The following is a 7,821-nucleotide window of genomic DNA, read 5'->3' on the forward strand; positions in this document are numbered from 1 at the left end:
GAGTACCGAGGTGAACTGCTTACACAACAGGAGGGCGAGGCCCGAGCTGATCAGTACAATGATTCTGCAAAGGTGTTTCTTTTCGATTTCCAATGGAAAGGAAGAACATGGTGCATTGATGCATCTGAAGAAGACTCCTCTCTTGGGAGACTCGTTAACAATACTCACAGTAATCATTCACTAAACAGGATACAAACAAAATAGTTTAACTTGAACCATGTTACATACAGCAGTGTGATTTTCTAGTTAGGAACAGGGGTTCTGCTAGCGCATGGGTGTCAAACTCTGGCACGCGGGGTAATTATATTTGGCCCGCGAGACAATACCAAATTACTACTAGAGCTGGCCCGCCTGTATTATACAGCGCATTCACCACTAATACTACGAATCCCATAATGCTCTGCTGTTTTCGCGCGCCAATCAGGACAGGACCCAGAAACGCTCTCTCCTCTGTGACAGTAGTCATAGCAACATAGACGCTACAACTGTCAGCGAGCTAACCCTTCCCAAAAATGGCGAAAAGAAAGGCAGAAAACAGGAGCTTTCTGGACAAGTGGGAGGCAGAATATCTGTTTACATATGTAAAAGACAAACCTGTTTGTCTTGTTTGTGGAGTCAACGTGGCTGTAAGTAAGGAGTACAACATTAGACGACACTATGAAACGAAACACCATGACAAATACAAGGACCTGGACATGACTCAAAGGAGCCAGAAAGTAGAGGAGATGAAAATAAGTTTGGTTTCACAACAGAATATGTTTAAAAAAGCCACATCACAAAGCGAGGCTGCTGTAGAGGCTAGTTATATAGTGGCAGCAGAGATCGCAAAATCAGCCCGGCCCTTTAATGAGGGAGAGTTCATGAAAAAGTGCATGATGAAGGTTTGTGACCTCGTATGCCCAGAGAAAAAACAAGCATTTTCAAACGTGAGCCTGAGCAGGAACACAGTAGCTGATCGCACATGTGACCTTGCCACCAATCTGTATGACCAGCTGATGGAAAAGGGAAAAGATTTTGTTGCGTTCTCCCTCGCTGTGGATGAGAGCTGCGACGCATCTGATACTGCTCAGCTGTCAGTCTTCATCCGTGGAGTGGACTCAAATCTGTGTGTTACGGAGGAGCTATTAGGATTCAAATCAATGCATGGCACAATCACAGGAAAGGAAATCTTTGAGAAGGTTTCCAAATGTGTAACTGAAATAAAGCTGCCGTGGGATAAACTCGTTGGATTAACGACAGATGGTGCACCAGCGATGTGCGGTAAAAAGAGTGGACTGGTGGGCATGGTTCGGGAGAAGATGCGGGAAGAGAACTGTGCAGGTGAGCTAACTGTTTACCACTGCATCATACATCAGGAAGCACTGTGTGCCAAAGCCCTAAAGATGGAACATGTTATGACCACAGTAACACAGGTAGTTAACTTTATAAGAGCCAAAGGTCTAAATCACCGCCAGTTTAAATCATTTCTGGAGGAGTGTGGTTTGGAATACGCAGACGTGCCGTATCACACAGAGGTGAGATGGCTAAGCAGAGGAAAAGTACTGAACAGATGTTTCGAGCTGCATGAGGACCAATTTTTCTCTCCATGTCCCTGGATTTCGACTGCTCTCTGGACATTCATACCCGGATCTCACAGCTAGCTAGCTGCTATCCGTGTGACTATTGGCCTTCGTCGATTCCGGAGCAAACATCAATTATTCCGGAGCTAGCAAGCTCCGTCAATCACTCCTGAGTTCCATCAATCACACCTGGGCTGCAGTCACCTATCCGGACCCGTTTTACTGCTTTCGCGGAGCCCCACCGGGCCTTCACAACTGGACTGCCGACGTTATCTACCCGAAGGAGTTATTCGGCTGGCTCCTGAACGCCCATCTGCGGCCTGCTAACCGTTAGCTGTCTTACCGGCTGCTATCTATTTTTTTATTTTTTATTATTATTATTATGTTTTCTTCTTGGGCCTCTATAACTATATCTATTGTTTTTATTTTTGTTGTTGTTGTGTGATTTGGATTAATCCCCTCTACCACACGGAACCCCACTAATCTACTGACGGAACGCAAGAGGTAGCTAACAACAGACCTCCATCCTATGCTAGCTTGCTACCGATGCCCTGGCTAGCTGTCTAAATCACCAACCAACCTCTCCACTCACCGGACCCTTTTGATCACTCGACTAAGCATGCCTCTCCTTAATGTCAATATGTCTTGTCCATTTCTGTTCTGGTTAGTGTTTATTGGCTTATTTCACTGTAGAGCCTCTAGTCCTGCTCACTATACCTTATCCAACCTATTAGTTCCACCACCCACACATGCAATGACATCTCCTGGTTTCAACGATGTTTCTAGAGACAATATCTCTCTCTTCATCACTCAATACCTAGGTTTACCTCCACTATATTCACATCCTACCATACATTTGTCTGTACATTATACCTTGATGCTATTTTATCGCCCCCAGAAACCTCCTTTTACTCTATGTTCCAGACGTTCTAGACGACCAATTCTCATAGCTTTTAGCCGTACCCTTATTCTACTCCTCCTATGTTCCTCTGGCGATGTAGAGGTGAATCCAGGCCCTGCAGTGCCTAGCTCCACTCCTATTCCCCAGGCGCTCTCTTTTGACGACTTCTGTAACCGTAATAGCCTTGGTTTCATGCATGTTAACATTAGAAGCCTCCTCCCTAAGTTTGTTCTATTCACTGCTTTAGCACACTCTGCCAACCCGGATGTTCTAGCTGTGTCTGAATCCTGGCTTAGGAAGACCACCAAAAACTCAGACATTTTAATTCCAAACGACAACATTTTCAGACAAGATAGAACTGCCAAAGGGGGCGGTGTTGCAATCTACTGCAAAGATAGCCTGCAGAGTTCTGTCCTACTATCCAGGTCTGTACCCAAACAATTTGAACTTCTACTTTTAAAAATCCACCTCTCTAAAAACAAGTCTCTCACTGTTGCCGCCTGCTATAGACCACCCTCTGCCCCCAGCTGTGCTCTGGACACCATATGTGAACTGATTGCCCCCCATCTATCTTCAGAGTTCGTGCTGCTAGGCGACCTAAACTGGAACATGCTTAACACCCCAGCCATCCTACAATCTAAACTTGATGCCCTCAATCTCACACAAATTATCAATGAACCTACCAGGTACCTCCCCAAAACCTTAAACACGGGCACCCTCATAGATATCATCCTAACCAACTTCCCCTCTAAATACACCTCTGCTGTCTTCAACCAAGATCTCAGCGATCACTGCCTCATTGCCTGCATCCGTAATGGGTCAGCGGTCAAACGACCGCCACTCATCACTGTAAAACGCTCCCTGAAACACTTCTGCGAGCAGGCCTTTCTAATCGACCTGGCCGGGGTATCCTGGAAGGATATTGATCTCATCCCGTCAGTAGAGGATGCCTGGATATTTTTTTTAAATGCCTTCCTAACCATCCTAAATAAACATGCCCCATTCAAGAAATTTAGAACCAGGAACAGATATAGCCCTTGGTTCTCCCCAGACCTGACTGCCCTTAACCAACACAAAAACATCCTATGGCGTTCTGCATTAGCATCGAACAGCCCCTGTGATATGCAGCTGTTCAGGGAAGCTAGAAATCATTATACACAGGCAGTTAGAAAAGCCAAGGCTAGCTTTTTCAAGCAGAAATTTGCTTCCTGCAACACTAACTCAAAAAAGTTCTGGGACACTGTAAAGTCCATGGAGAATAAGAACACCTCCTCCCAGCTGCCCACTGCACTGAAGATAGGAAACACTGTCACCACTGATAAATCCACCATAATTGAGAATTTCAATAAGCATTTTTCTACGGCTGGCCATGCTTTCCACCTGGCTACTCCTACCCCGGACAACAGCACTGCACCCCCAACAGCAACTCGCCCAAGCCTTCCCCATTTCTCCTTCTCCCAAATCCATTCAGCTGATGTTCTGAAAGAGCTGCAAAATCTGGACCCCTACAAATCAGCCGGGCTAGACAATCTGGACCCTTTCTTTCTAAAATTATCTGCCGAAATTGTTGCCACCCCTATTACTAGCCTGTTCAACCTCTCTTTCGTGTCGTCTGAGATTCCCAAAGATTGGAAAGCAGCTGCGGTCATCCCCCTCTTCAAAGGGGGGGACACTCTTGACCCAAACTGCTACAGACCTATATCTATCCTACCGTGCCTTTCTAAGGTCTTCGAAAGCCAAGTCAACAAACAGATTACCGACCATTTCGAATCTCACCATACCTTCTCTGCTATGCAATCTGGTTTCAGAGCTGGTCATGGGTGCACCTCAGCCACGCTCAAGGTCCTAAACGATATCTTAACCGCCATCGATAAGAAACATTACTGTGCAGCCGTATTCATTGATCTGGCCAAGGCTTTCGACTCTGTCAATCACCATATCCTCATCGGCAGACTCGACAGCCTTGGTTTCTCAAATGATTGCCTCGCCTGGTTCACCAACTACTTCTCTGATAGAGTTCAGTGTGTCAAATCGGAGGGTCTGCTGTCCGGACCTCTGGCAGTCTCTATGGGGGTGCCACAGGGTTCAATTCTTGGACCGACTCTCTTCTCTGTATACATCAATGAGGTCGCTCTTGCTGCTGGTGAGTCCCTGATCCACCTCTACGCAGACGACACCATTCTGTATACTTCCGGCCCTTCTCTGGACACTGTGTTAACAACCCTCCAGGCAAGCTTCAATGCCATACAACTCTCCTTCCGTGGCCTCCAATTGCTCTTGAATGCAAGTAAAACTAAATGCATGCTCTTCAACCGATCGCTGCCTGCACCTACCCGCCTGTCCAACATCACTACTCTGGACGGCTCTGACTTAGAATACGTGGACAACTACAAATACTTAGGTGTCTGGTTAGATTGTAAACTCTCCTTCCAGACCCATATCAAACATCTCCAATCCAAAGTTAAATCTAGAATTGGCTTCCTATTTCGCAACAAAGCATCCTTCACTCATGCTGCCAAACATACCCTTGTAAAACTGACCATCCTACCAATCCTCGACTTTGGCGATGTCATTTACAAAATAGCCTCCAATACCCTACTCAACAAATTGGATGCAGTCTATCACAGTGCAATCCGTTTTATCACCAAAGCCCCATATACTACCCACCATTGCGACCTGTACGCTCTCGTTGGCTGGCCCTCGCTTCATACTCGTCGCCAAACCCACTGGCTCCATGTCATCTACAAGACACTGCTAGGTAAAGTCCCCCCTTATCTCAGCTCGCTGGTCACCATAGCATCTCCCACCTGTAGCACACGCTCCAGCAGGTATATCTCTCTAGTCACCCCCAAAACCAATTCTTTCTTTGGCCGCCTCTCCTTCCAGTTCTCTGCTGCCAATGACTGGAACGAACTACAAAAATCTCTGAAACTGGAAACACTTATCTCCCTCACTAGCTTTAAGCACCAACTGTCAGAGCAGCTCACAGATTACTGCACCTGTACATAGCCCACCTATAATTTAGCCCAAACAACTACCTCTTTCCCAACTGTATTTAATTTTAATTTATTTATTTATTTTGCTCCTTTGCACCCCATTATTTTTTTATTTCTACTTTGCACATTCTTCCATTGCAAAACTACCATTCCAGTATTTTACTTGCTATATTGTATTTACTTTGCCATCTTGGCCTTTTTTGCCTTTACCTCCCTTCTCACCTCATTTGCTCACATTGTATATAGACTTGTTTATACTGCATTATTGACTGTATGTTTGTTTTTACTCCATGTGTAACTCTGTGTCGTTTTATCTGTCGAACTGCTTTGCTTTATCTTGACCAGGTCGCAATTGTAAATGAGAACTTGTTCTCAACTTGCCTACCTGGTTAAATAAAGGTCAAATAAAAAAAGTTCCTGTGTGAGCTGGCCTTTCTCTGTGACATCTCGAGCCATCTCGATGCGCTGAACCTGCAGCTTCAGGGGCGGGGGTGTGACAGGTTAAAGGAAATAGTCATAGCCTGTTATACATTAAAAAGTATTAGTAAGTTCATAGTATGTGAGGATCTTAAAACATCTAAGGTTAAAAAGATGCATTCAGTATCAGTTGATAAAGATTGATAACATTCATATAATTGTGTTAAAGTTCAAATCTGTCAAAGGGTACGAATTGTGAGAGTAATGTGTAAACGTTATATTGATTACTTGATTTTGTAGTGCCTAAAAGTGTTAATCTGTGATCTACGAAATGCTCTTAATCTATGAGCCGGAGATCGATTGCTCTGGTCTCCACCCATATTCCTGGGGAAAATCGCGGTCTTTTTCTCATTCAACTAAACGTTAAATTGAGAATACAACACCGTATCACTCGTGATTATTTCTCCCCTGTTTTCAGGTACTTTATTGATGATAAAAATAGTAATTTAAATGTTATAACACACTAACATGTCAAGAGAGTTTAAGGTGTGTCTTAGTAACGTTTTGAGGAAGTTAGAGTTAAGTTTGAAGAGAGTAATATTAGCCCTGCTCGGTTGAAGTGAAGAATAGCATCGTACTGAGAGTAGCTGCCATTTTATGTCGATTGTGAATGAACATGTACGTTGTTAATAAGATATTTTGCTGTGTTATTTGTATAATGGTTTTTCTGTTGTTTTGTAATGTGTTACTTTTGTGAAATTGATTCAACTAAACGTTAAATTGAGAATACAACACCGTATCACTCTCGTGATTATTTCTCCCCTGTTTTCAGGGGCGTAACAGGGGCGCATCATCACAGACATGTACGCTGCAGTGAGGGCCTTCAAAACTAAACTGTGCCTGTGGGAGAATCAGATGCTGCAAGGAAACCCTTGCCATTTTCCCTGCTGCCAATCCATAAAAGCGCAGATCTCTACCGCCGTGTTCCCATGCGCACAGTTTGCTGAAAAACTCAGTGTTCTCGCCGCTGAGTTTAGCCGGCGATTTGCCGACTTCGATGCCCAGAAATGCAAGTTTGAACTGCTTAGTAATCCCTTCGCAGTTGATGTGGAAAATGCACCAACCAACATCCAAATGGAGCTGATTGAACTCCAGTGCAACGACACGCTGAAGTCAAAAGTATGATGCTGTGGGCGCCGCACAGTTTCCACGGTTCATCCCTGACACAATGCCTCAGCTCCGTACCCAAGCTGCTCAGATGCTCTCCATGTTCGGCAGCACTTATCTATGCGAGCAACTTTTCTCCTCGATGAAGATGACCAAAACAACTCACAGGAGACGTCTGACTGATGAACATCTTCGCTCGATACTGAGGATTTCTTCAGCTCAGAGCTTGAGCCCAGACATTGATGAACTAGCATCCAAGAAGAGATGCCAGTTTTTCTGGCTTGGGCACATCAGATTAGACCAGTGTGCAATAATTAACGTTTTCTTTATGCACTTTTTCTTGCTACAAGGCATGGGCTTGAATGGTTGATTGATTTATTATCATTTTATTTGTAAAATTATTAGCCAGTGGAAAAAGTTTATTTTGGTATTTAAATCAGAAGGCTGCAAATAGAAAAGAGGCATACAATTTTTATTTAAATTTTATTTATTTAATAAATGAATGCCATTGATGTGTTTTTTCATTTGAAATTCGATTTTGCATGTCTCCACTATTAAATTATATATTGTATGGTAATAAGCGATGCTTGTTCCATATTCAATGTTAAAGCAAAACTTGTTTGGGTCCATATTAAAAGGTTAATTTGTTCAATGTTGGCCCGTGACTTTGTTCAGGTTTTACATTTTGGCCCACTGGGTATTTGAGTTTGACACCCCTGCTCTAAACGGACGTTTATCGAGCCATGTTTGGTTTCATTGCAATCCTCCGTTTGTTAGTAAC

General features: G+C 44.0%; 1 pseudogene; it reads left to right on the plus strand.

The window, feature by feature from the left end:
* The first annotated feature begins 357 nt into the window (after positions 1 to 357).
* On the plus strand, positions 358 to 7,502 carry LOC116357794 (general transcription factor II-I repeat domain-containing protein 2-like; annotated as a pseudogene).
* Positions 7,503 to 7,821: the final 319 nt, after the last annotated feature.

The sequence above is a fragment of the Oncorhynchus kisutch genome, linkage group LG27 (genome assembly GCF_002021735.2).
Source record: "Oncorhynchus kisutch isolate 150728-3 linkage group LG27, Okis_V2, whole genome shotgun sequence".
Taxonomy (NCBI): Eukaryota; Metazoa; Chordata; class Actinopteri; order Salmoniformes; family Salmonidae; genus Oncorhynchus; species Oncorhynchus kisutch.